This window comes from Hippocampus zosterae, chromosome 1 (assembly GCF_025434085.1).
Source record: "Hippocampus zosterae strain Florida chromosome 1, ASM2543408v3, whole genome shotgun sequence".
NCBI lineage: Eukaryota > Metazoa > Chordata > Actinopteri > Syngnathiformes > Syngnathidae > Hippocampus > Hippocampus zosterae.
In genome coordinates this window covers 25,148,130-25,160,589 of record NC_067451.1, presented here as the reverse complement: position 1 = coordinate 25,160,589, position 12,460 = coordinate 25,148,130, and the positions used below count along the sequence as shown (strand labels likewise).

Here is a 12,460-nt window from a genome sequence, read left to right as displayed (position 1 = left end):
TGATAGTAAAATAAGCTGTGAAGAAGAAGAGACGGTTAAATATGTGGTCAGTCCACTTTCTTATTTTTTAATTGCTGACAATATGAAATTATGAACACAGAAAACATGCCACCTCCTCTCCATGACACAAAGCACTGCAATAGATGAGGGTTGTTTGAACTGAAGAAGATTATGTCAAAATGTGAATACTGCGATGAAGAATTTTTAATGAATCTGGCCATATATTGTGCCATGTGTGTAGCAACTTCTTTAGCTACCGTTAGACAAAAGCAACTTTTCAAAAAGTATTGAAATTCTTGAAATAGGATAAATTCAAATGTTTTAGGGTTTTTCCAAAATATCACCTCAAACCTAATAAGCCTATCTTTTGTGAGAAGTTTGTATATCGTATGTACGTTTATATACAGCAGGAGTGTCCAAGGTTGGTCCTCAAGGGCCGCTGTCTTTTTGTTTTCCAGCTCTCCCAGGATGTTCTAATGCTGCATCAGAGCTGACTGATGAACTGATCATCTGAAACAGGTGTGATGCAGCCGGGAGAGCTGGAAAACAGGCACGACAGTGGCTCTCCAGGCCCAGATCGGAACATGCCTGATATACAGTATAATTTACATGTTCATACATCTTCAAGGATTTTCCAAATTGCTCTTGAAGATCATGAAACAACAAACGTGAAACACAGTATCCAACAACAAATATGAAATCCATAATTGACCATCCCACCCTAAATGCACCATTGCTATTGCTTTAGTTAACTTGAACTGAAATGTACCCAGACGTGCTCGCATTTCAATGGACTAGCCATTCATTTCCCTTTTTAATGCAGTTATATCCTGTTGTGGATGTAGTTTTTGATGGACACCCAGCCTCTGTCGTTCAGAGCTGCTGGCTCTGCGTGGAGACAGGACTCACAGCTCGTTTTACCAGAAACTTTCTGGCTTGTTATGAAATCAAACATATGTCGCTCAACAGCCTTCACTTCATAATCTGTCCACGTGCGTCTCTTATTCCCACCTGTAAAAGAAGGCATTATTTATTAAAAATGGAAAAATAAAATAATCAAAATAAGATATTCCAGGAAATAATGAGAATTTTGAAAATTTGAGAATTTTGAGAATTTATCTCTCATTCCATTCATGGTCTCCAGAGGGTTCAGTCAGGTCACTTGGTGTCTGGAACATAACATTACGGTGTCAAAATATTCAGCATTCTTCATTCTGACCAGTTAAGAAATGAATAAACATTAATTATCATTGAACATTGCTCACGGGAGAGTTTGGGATGAATATACCACACTATAGAAAGTTAACACTGTTCAGTTCTGTGGAACAGCAATATGGGGACATTCGAACACAGGCTCTCCAGAGTTAGGTTAAGACAAAAGTCATGTCACCTGAAACACACTCAGGTTTTTCAGGTCTGAAGAAATATGAGGACATGACGACTGAAATCATGGAGAGTCCATGTTTCTGATTTATAACTTCTCCTGTGTTTGTCAAAGAAAGCTGAAAACTCAAACCTAGTATATAATGATAAGACGTAGTAACCTGTTGTAAGGAAGAAGTGGATCTTCCACTCCTTTCTTGATCTTCAAAAGGTTTCAACAGGATCGGAACACTTGGTGTCTGCAACATAGCAACAGTGCAGTGTCAGAAATATTCAAATTTATTCATCCTGATTAGTTAATAAATGAATAAACATTGTTATTCATTGAACATCGCTCACAGGAGGGATTGGGATTAATATAAGACACTATAGAAAGTTAACACTGTTCAGCTCTGTGTAACAGCAATATGGGGACATTCGAACACAGGCTTTCCAGAGTTAAGTCCAGACAAAAATCATATCACCTGAAACACACTCCGGTTTTTCAGGTCTAAAGAAATATGAGGACATGACGACTGAAATCATGGAGAGTCCATGTTTCTGATTTATAACTTCTTCTGTGTTTGTCAAAGAAAGCTGAAAACTCAAACCTAGTATATCATGACAAGAAGTAGTAACCTGTTGTAATGATGAAGTGTATCTATCATTCCATTCATGGTCTCCAGAGGGTTCAGTCAGGTCACTTGGTGTCTGCAACATAACATTACGGTGTCAAAATATTCAGCATTCTTCATTTTGACCAGTTAAGAAATGAATAAATATTAATTATCATTGAACATTGCTCACGGGAGAGTTTGGGATGAATATACCACACTATAGAAAGTTAACACTGTTCAGTTCTGTGGAACAGCAATATGGGGACATTCGAACACGGGCTCTCCAGAGTTAGGTTAAGACAAAAGTCATGTCACCTGAAACACACTCAGGTTTTTCAGGTCTGAAGAAATATGAGGACATGACGACTGAAATCATGGAGAGTCTATGTTTCTGACTTATAACTTCTCCTGTGTTTGTCAAAGAAAGCTGAAAACTCAAACCTAGTATATCATGATAAGAAGTAGTAACCTGTTGTAAGAATGAAGTGGATCTCTCACTCCATTCATGGTCTCCAGAGGGTTCAGTCAGGTCACTTGGTGTCTGTAACATAACATTACGGTGTCAAAATACTCAGCATTTTTCATTTTGACCAGTTAAGAAATGAATAAACATTAATTATCATTGAACATTGCTCATGGGAGAGTTTGGGATGAATATACCACACTATAGAAAGTTAACACTGTTCAGTTCTGTGGAACAGCAATATGGGGACATTCGAACACAGGCTCTCCAGAGTTAGGTTAAGACAAAAGTCATGTCACCTGAAACACTCTCAGGTTTTTCAGGTCTGAAGAAATATGAGGACATGACGACTGAAATCATGGAGAGTCCATGTTTCTGATTTATAACTTCTCCTGTGTTTGTCAAAGAAAGCTGAAAACTCAAACCTATTATATAATGATAAGACGTAGTAACCTGTTGTAAGGAAGAAGTGGATCTTCCACTCCTTTCTTGATCTTCAAAAGGTTTCATCAGGATCGGAACACTTGGTGTCTGCAACATAGCAACAATGCAGTGTCAGAAATATTCAAATTTATTCATCCTGATTAGTTAATAAATGAATAAACATTGTTATTCATTGAACATCGCTCACAGGAGGGTTTGGGATTAATATAAGACACTATAGAAAGTTAACACTGTTCAGCTCTGTGTAACAGCAATATGGGGACATTCGAACACAGGCTCTCCAGAGTTAAGTCCAGACAAAAATCATATCACCTGAAACACACTCCGGTTTTTCAGGTCTAAAGAAATATGAGGACATGACGACTGAAATCATGGAGAGTCCATGTTTCTGATTTATAACTTCTTCTGTGTTTGTCAAAGAAAGCTGAAAACTCAAACCTAGTATATCATGACAAGAAGTAGTAACCTGTTGTAAGGATGAAGTGTATCTATCATTCCATTCATGGTCTCCAGAGGGTTCAGTCAGGTCACTTGGTGTCTGCAACATAACATTACGGTGTCAAAATATTCAGCATTCTTCATTCTGACCAGTTAAGAAATGAATAAATATTAATTATCATTGAACATTGCTCACGGGAGAGTTTGGGATGAATATACCACACTATAGAAAGTTAACACTGTTCAGTTCTGTGGAACAGCAATATGGGGACATTCGAACACAGGCTCTCCAGAGTTAGTTTAAGACAAAAGTCATGTCACCTGAAACACTCTCAGGTTTTTCAGGTCTGAAGAAATATGAGGACATGACGACTGAAATCATGGAGAGTCCATGTTTCTGATTTATAAGTTCTCCTGTGTTTGTCAAAGAAAGCTGAAAACTCAAACCTATTATATAATGATAAGACGTAGTAACCTGTTGTAAGGAAGAAGTGGATCTTCCACTCCTTTCTTGATCTTCAAAAGGTTTCATCAGGATCGGAACACTTGGTGTCTGCAACATAGCAACAATGCAGTGTCAGAAATATTCAAATTTATTCATCCTGATTAGTTAATAAATGAATAAACATTGTTATTCATTGAACATCGCTCACAGGAGGGTTTGGGATTAATATAAGACACTATAGAAAGTTAACACTGTTCAGCTCTGTGTAACAGCAATATGGGGACATTCGAACACAGGCTCTCCAGAGTTAAGTCCAGACAAAAATCATATCACCTGAAACACACTCCGGTTTTTCAGGTCTAAAGAAATATGAGGACATGACGACTGAAATCATGGAGAGTCCATGTTTCTGATTTATAACTTCTTCTGTGTTTGTCAAAGAAAGCTGAAAACTCAAACCTAGTATATCATGACAAGAAGTAGTAACCTGTTGTAAGGATGAAGTGTATCTATCATTCCATTCATGGTCTCCAGAGGGTTCAGTCAGGTCACTTGGTGTCTGCAACATAACATTACGGTGTCAAAATATTCAGCATTCTTCATTCTGACCAGTTAAGAAATGAATAAATATTAATTATCATTGAACATTGCTCACGGGAGAGTTTGGGATGAATATACCACACTATAGAAAGTTAACACTGTTCAGTTCTGTGGAACAGCAATATGGGGACATTCGAACACAGGCTCTCCAGAGTTAGTTTAAGACAAAAGTCATGTCACCTGAAACACTCTCAGGTTTTTCAGGTCTGAAGAAATATGAGGACATGACGACTGAAATCATGGAGAGTCCATGTTTCTGATTTATAAGTTCTCCTGTGTTTGTCAAAGAAAGCTGAAAACTCAAACCTATTATATAATGATAAGACGTAGTAACCTGTTGTAAGGAAGAAGTGGATCTTCCACTCCTTTCTTGATCTTCAAAAGGTTTCATCAGGATCGGAACACTTGGTGTCTGCAACATAGCAACAGTGCAGTGTCAGAAATATTCAAATTTATTCATCCTGATTAGTTAATAAATGAATAAACATTGTTATTCATTGAACATCGCTCACAGGAGGGTTTGGGATTAATATAAGACACTATAGAAAGTTAACACTGTTCAGCTCTGTGTAACAGCAATATGGGGACATTCGAACACAGGCTCTCCAGAGTTAAGTCCAGACAAAAATCATATCACCTAAAACACACTCCGGTTTTTCAGGTCTCAAGAAATATGAGGACATGACGACTGAAATCATGGAGAGTCTATGTTTCTGACTTATAACTTCTCCTGTGTTTGTCAAAGAAAGCTGAAAACTCAAACCTAGTATATCATGATAAGAAGTAGTAACCTGTTGAAAGGATGAAGTGGATCTCTCACTCCATTCATGGTCTCCAGAGGGTTCAGTCAGGTCACTTGGTGTCTGGAACATAACATTACGGTGTCAAAATATTCAGCATTCTTCATTCTGACCAGTTAAGAAATGAATAAACATTAATTATCATTGAACATTGCTCACGGGAGAGTTTGGGATGAATATACCACACTATAGAAAGTTAACACTGTTCAGTTCTGTGGAACAGCAATATAGGGACATTCGAACACAGGCTCTCCAGAGTTAGGTTAAGACAAAAGTCATGTCACCTGAAACACACTCAGGTTTTTCAGGTCTCAAGAAATATGAGGACATGACGACTGAAATCATGGAGAGTCTATGTTTCTGACTTATAACTTCTCCTGTGTTTGTCAAAGAAAGCTGAAAACTCAAACCTAGTATATCATGATAAGAAGTAGTAACCTGTTGTAAGAATGAAGTGGATCTCTCACTCCATTCATGGTCTCCAGAGGGTTCAGTCAGGTCACTTGGTGTCTGCAACATAACATTACGGTGTCAAAATATTCAGCATTCTTCATTCTGACCAGTTAAGAAATGAATAAATATTAATTATCATTGAACATTGCTCACGGGAGAGTTTGGGATGAATATACCACACTATAGAAAGTTAACACTGTTCAGTTCTGTGGAACAGCAATATGGGGACATTCGAACACAGGCTCTCCAGAGTTAGGTTAAGACAAAAGTCATGTCACCTGAAACACACTCAAGTTTTTCAGGTCTGAAGAAATATGAGGACATGACGACTGAAATTATGGAGAGTCTATGTTTCTGACTTATAACTTCTCCTGTGTTTGTCAAAGAAAGCTGAAAACTCAAACCTAGTATATCATGATAAGAAGTAGTAACCTGTTGTAAGAATGAAGTGGATCTCTCACTCCATTCATGGTCTCCAGAGGGTTCAGTCAGGTCACTTGGTGTCTGTAACATAACATTACGGTGTCAAAATACTCAGCATTTTTCATTTTTACCAGTTAAGAAATGAATAAACATTAGTTATCATTGAACATGGCTCATGGGAGAGTTTGGGATGAATATACCACACTATAGAAAGTTAACACTGTTCAGTTCTGTGGAACAGCAATATGGGGACATTCGAACACAGGCTCTCCAGAGTTAGGTTAAGACAAAAGTCATGTCACCTGAAACACTCTCAGGTTTTTCAGGTCTGAAGAAATATGAGGACATGACGACTGAAATCATGGAGAGTCCATGTTTCTGATTTATAAGTTCTCCTGTGTTTGTCAAAGAAAGCTGAAAACTAAAACCTATTATATAATGATAAGACGTAGTAACCTGTTGTAAGGAAGAAGTGGATCTTCCACTCCTTTCTTGATCTTCAAAAGGTTTCATCAGGATCGGAACACTTGGTGTCTGCAACATAGCAACAGTGCAGTGTCAGAAATATTCAAATTTATTCATCCTGATTAGTTAATAAATGAATAAACATTGTTATTCATTGAACATCGCTCACAGGAGGGTTTGGGATTAATATAAGACACTATAGAAAGTTAACACTGTTCAGCTCTGTGTAACAGCAATATGGGGACATTCGAACACAGGCTCTCCAGAGTTAAGTCCAGACAAAAATCATATCACCTGAAACACACTCCGGTTTTTCAGGTCTAAAGAAATATGAGGACATGACGACTGAAATCATGGAGAGTCCATGTTTCTGATTTATAACTTCTTCTGTGTTTGTCAAAGAAAGCTGAAAACTCAAACCTAGTATATCATGACAAGAAGTAGTAACCTGTTGTAAGGATGAAGTGTATCTATCATTCCATTCATGGTCTCCAGAGGGTTCAGTCAGGTCACTTGGTGTCTGCAACATAACATTACGGTGTCAAAATATTCAGCATTCTTCATTCTGACCAGTTAAGAAATGAATAAATATTAATTATCATTGAACATTGCTCATGGGAGAGTTTGGGATGAATATACCACACTATAGAAAGTTAACACTGTTCAGTTCTGTGGAACAGCAATATGGGGACATTCGAACACAGGCTCTCCAGAGTTAGTTTAAGACAAAAGTCATGTCACCTGAAACACACTCAGGTTTTTCAGGTCTGAAGAAATATGAGGACATGACGACTGAAATCATGGAGAGTCTATGTTTCTGACTTATAACTTCTCCTGTGTTTGTCAAAGAAAGCTGAAAACTCAAACCTAGTATATCATGATAAGAAGTAGTAACCTGTTGTAAGGATGAAGTGTATCTATCACTCCATTCTTGTTCTCCAGAGGGTTCAGTCAGGTCACTTGGTGTCTGCAACATAACATTACGGTGTCAAAATACTCAGCATTTTTCATTTTGACCAGTTAAGAAATGAATAAATATTAATTATCATTGAACATTGCTCACGGGAGAGTTTGGGATGAATATACCACACTATAGAAAGTTAACACTGTTCAGTTCTGTGGTACAGCAATATGGGGACATTCGAACACAGGCTCTCCAGATGTTAGGTTAAGGCAAAAGTCATGTCACCTGAAACACACTCGGGTTTTTCAGGTCTAAAGAAATATGAGGACATGACGACTGAAATCCTGGAGAGTCCATGTTTCTGATTTATAACTTCTCCTGTGTTTGTCAAAGAACATTGAAAATTCAAACCTAGTATATCATGATAAGAAGTAGTAACCTGTTGTAAGGATGAAGTGGATCTCTCACTCCATTCTTGGTTTCCAGAGGGTTCAGTCAGGTACCTGTCACTTGATGTCTGCAACATAACAACATTACGGTGTCAAATGTTTCAGCATTCTTCATTCTGACCAGTTAAGAAATGAATACATATTAATTATCATTGAACATTGCTCACGGGAGAGTTTGGGATGAATATACCACACTATAGAAAGTTAACACTGTTCAGTTCTGTGGAACAGCAATATGGGGACATTCGAACACAGGCTCTCCAGAGTTAGGTTAAGACAAAAGTCATGTCACCTGAAACACACTCAGGTTTTTCAGGTCTGAAGAAATATGAGGACATGACGACTGAAATCATGGAGAGTCTATGTTTCTGATTTAGAACTTCTCCTGTGTTTGTCAAAGAAAGCTGAAAACTCAAACCTAGTATATCATGATAAGAAGTAGTAACCTGTTGAAAGGATGAAGTGGATCTCTCACTCCATTCATGGTCTCCAGAGGGTTCAGTCAGGTCCCTTGGTGTCTGCAACATAACATTACGGTGTCAAAATATTCAGCATTCTTCATTCTGACCAGTTAAGAAATGAATAAATATTAATTATCATTGAACATTGCTCACAGGAGAGTTTGGGAATAATGTACCACACTATAGAAAGTTAACACTGTTCTTCTCTGTGGAACAGCAATATGGGGACATTTAGACACAGCCTCTCCAGAGTTAGGTTAAGACAAAAGTCATGACACCTGAAACACACTCAGGTTTTTCAGGTCTAAAGAAATATGAGGACATGACGACTGAAATCATGGAGAGTCCATGTTTCTGATTTATAACTTCTCCTGTGTTTGTCAAAGAAAGCTGAAAACTCAAACCTAGTATATCATGACAAGAAGTAGTAACCTGTTGTAAGGATGAAGTGTATCTATCATTCCATTCATGGTCTCCAGAGGGTTCAGTCAGGTCACTCGGTGTCTGCAACATAACATTACGGTGTCAAAATATTCAGCATTCTTCATTTTGACCAGTTAAGAAATGAATAAATATTAATTATCATTGAACATTGCTCACGGGAGAGTTCGGGATGAATATACCACACTATAGAAAGTTAACACTGTTCAGTTCTGTGGAACAGCAATATGGGGACATTCGAACACAGGCTCTCCAGAGTTAGGTTAAGACAAAAGTCATGTCACCTGAAACACACTCAGGTTTTTCAGGTCTGAAGAAATATGAGGACATGACGACTGAAATTATGGAGAGTCTATGTTTCTGACTTATAACTTCTCCTGTGTTTGTCAAAGAAAGCTGAAAACTCAAACCTAGTATATCATGATAAGAAGTAGTAACCTGTTGTAAGAATGAAGTGGATCTCTCATTCCATTCATGGTCTCTAGAGGGTTCAGTCAGGTCACTTGGTGTCTGGAACATAACATTACGGTGTCAAAATATTCAGCATTCTTCATTCTGACCAGTTAAGAAATGAATAAACATTAATTATCATTGAACATTGCTCACGGGAGAGTTTGGGATGAATATACCACACTATAGAAAGTTAACACTGTTCAGTTCTGTGGAACAGCAATATGGGGACATTCGAACACAGGCTCTCCAGAGTTAGGTTAAGACAAAAGTCATGTCACCTGAAACACACTCAGGTTTTTCAGGTCTCAAGAAATATGAGGACATGACGACTGAAATCATGGAGAGTCTATGTTTCTGACTTATAACTTCTCCTGTGTTTGTCAAAGAAAGCTGAAAACTCAAACCTAGTATATCATGATAAGAAGTAGTAACCTGTTGTAAGAATGAAGTGGATATCTCACTCCATTCATGGTCTCCAGAGGGTTCAGTCAGGTCACTTGGTGTCTGCAACATAACATTACGGTGTCAAAATATTCAGCATTCTTCATTCTGACCATTTAAGAAATGAATAAACATTAATTATCATTGAACATTGCTCACGGGAGAGTTTGGGATGAATATACCACACTATAGAAAGTTAACACTGTTCAGTTCTGTGGAACAGCAATATGGGGACATTCGAACACAGGCTCTCCAGAGTTAGGTTAAGACAAAAGTCATGTCACCTGAAACACACTCAAGTTTTTCAGGTCTGAAGAAATATGAGGACATGACGACTGAAATTATGGAGAGTCTATGTTTCTGACTTATAACTTCTCCTGTGTTTGTCAAAGAAAGCTGAAAACTCAAACCTAGTATTTCATGATAAGAAGTAGTAACCTGTTGTAAGAATGAAGTGGATCTCTCACTCCATTCATGGTCTCCAGAGGGTTCAGTCAGGTCAGACATTTTCTTCAAAAGTACTTCAATTATTTTTGCTCCAATATGATCAATGGCATAAAAAATATGCTGTTTATTGTGACAGTTTTGGGGTAAATACAATGTACGAATAAAATCTGTCACTGTGACAGGCTTTGGTTGCAGCTCTTGTCATATGCTTGCGGTAGCCATAAGAATTAGATAGCAGGTAGATTGATAGCATACCTTTATAATCATTGATCCACTGGGCTTTCAAACAAGGCTTGTTGACTCCAGATAAAAGGAGCAGCCTCAGATTCAGGGCTCAGTCTGGTTCTTCTTTGTGACATTATCACCACCAGTAAACATCTACAATGGAAAGTGAGAAGAAGTCAGCCAGACAAGCAAGCACAATATTATGGCAGCACTTATTTTGGCTCAAAAAGTACTGAGCCAAAGGAATATTATTTTCTTCCTCAAAAATACAAAAATTCATTTCATCAAACATTTGCTGGTCAGACTAATAGATTCGGGCAAACCATTTGTCAGGCAGATAACAATGTAAAATTAAAATAGAGTAACACAATATTGTCTTGACCAAATGTACCAACAAAGCTGAATTCTGCTATAATTTCATTGCAAACGTTTGTTTGTTTTTTTCATTGAAACGGTGTACAATTGAATCAGCACAAGAATAAACAGTGTAAATACACCGGGCTTAGCGTAAATGCTAGAAGTGCCTGGCCCACTTTCATTAGGCTACCTGTACTAACTAATTTAAATTAACTGCAATCGAATAAAACAAATACTGCACTGAAATAAACATATGGTACCAAAACCAAGTTCCACAGACTGTGTTGTTAAAGATTTAGAAAAGTTTTCCAGAACCTTGCCTGCAGGACATGTCCACATTACTTTTACTGGAAGCTTATTAGCATGCTAACGATCGAGCTAGCTAGCTAGCTAGCTGTCTTATTGAATGATATTACCTTTGGTGGGCACTGTTAAACACAGTTATATTGAACAACTTCTATGTTACGGTAAGATAAATGAAAAGGAATTGCTTACCCGATGGTCATCCACGCGTGGTCGTGTTTGAGAGTAGGATTGTCTGGCTGCTTCACATGTTGGATTTTGTGTGACTGCTAATTGATGTGACTTATCAGGACGAGGGCGGGGAAAATGTGTGAGTCAGTCCGAAAAAGATGACATTTGAGGTCCTGCACAATGACGTCACTGAAAGTGTGTTAAAAGTGTGTTAAGTACCGAAGTTGGCCACTAGTTTTCCAAATGAAAAGTGAGTCGAAAGTTAAACACACTTAAACACACAATTTCTGAAAATTGTGCTCTTTCAGGACATCACTTATTTTTGGTGTGGGAGTATCCTCGTGAGCTCTAGAGTAGTGTAGACTGCGTGGAAATATGAGGACGCGAAAAATGTCCTCATTTTTCCACAGGTCCTCATTGTGAAGGTGTGTTATCATAAAATTGTCCTGAGATGTCATGAATACAAACGCGCACACACACACACACACACACACACACACACACACACACACACGTGTCTAAGAAAGAATACAAAAATACTTCCCTTGACTCGTTGTTTATTTGTTGCCGCGATGAAGCGTTTGGCCGCCCACGTTTTCGTTTTGTCTGGTCTTCCCACACACACACTCCATCGCACAACACTCATTAAGCAGCTGCACACACATTTGTCAATATGCTCGGCTGGCCTCCACCTACAACAAGAAGTCTTCTTGTTGTAGGTTCTTGAAAAAAAACAAGTCCGCTCCGCTAATCTATTGACATCGCACGCGGCACTGTCGTGTGAGCACACCACCAGGCTTGAGTATTCTCGTTACACAAACTGCTTGGTCAAAAGTCATCCAAATTGGCTAAAATATCGAACCCAGCGCTGGGTCCAAAAGAGCCTGAGTCAATGCTGGGTAATTCATACCCGGTGCATTGGGCTACCAGGTTATCACTACATTCATTCATGCATTCATTCATTCATTCATTCATTCATTCATTCATTCATTCATTCATTCATTCATCCATTCATCTTCCGAGCCGCTTGATTCTCACTAGGGTCGCGGGGGGTGCTGGAGCCTATCCCAGCTGTCTTTGGGCAGTAGGCGGGGGACACCCTGAATCGGTTGCGAGCCAATCCCAGGGCACACAGAAACGAACAACCATTCGCACTCACACTCACACCTAGGGACAATTTAGAGTGTTCAATCAGCCTGCCACGCATGTTTTGGGATGTGGGAGGAAACCGGAGCACCCGGAGAAAACCCACGCAGGCCCGGGGAGAACATGCAAACTCCACACAGGGAGGCCGGAGC

At 38.7% G+C, this 12,460-nt stretch overlaps 1 protein-coding gene and 1 long non-coding RNA gene across 9 annotated transcripts in view; one reads left to right on the top strand and one right to left on the bottom strand.

Moving 5' to 3' along the window:
• Positions 1-12,460, top strand: part of enox2 (ecto-NOX disulfide-thiol exchanger 2) — a 236,424-nt gene that overhangs the window by 223,061 nt on the left and 903 nt on the right. The gene's annotated exons all lie outside the window — the stretch shown is intronic.
• Positions 452-9,724, bottom strand: LOC127608229 (uncharacterized). Its single transcript, XR_007964213.1, has 5 exons — positions 9,651-9,724; positions 8,757-8,828; positions 7,854-7,931; positions 6,055-6,126; positions 452-1,169 (listed from the first exon to the last, which is right to left on the bottom strand). It is a non-coding gene; the product is annotated as an uncharacterized LOC127608229 (long non-coding RNA).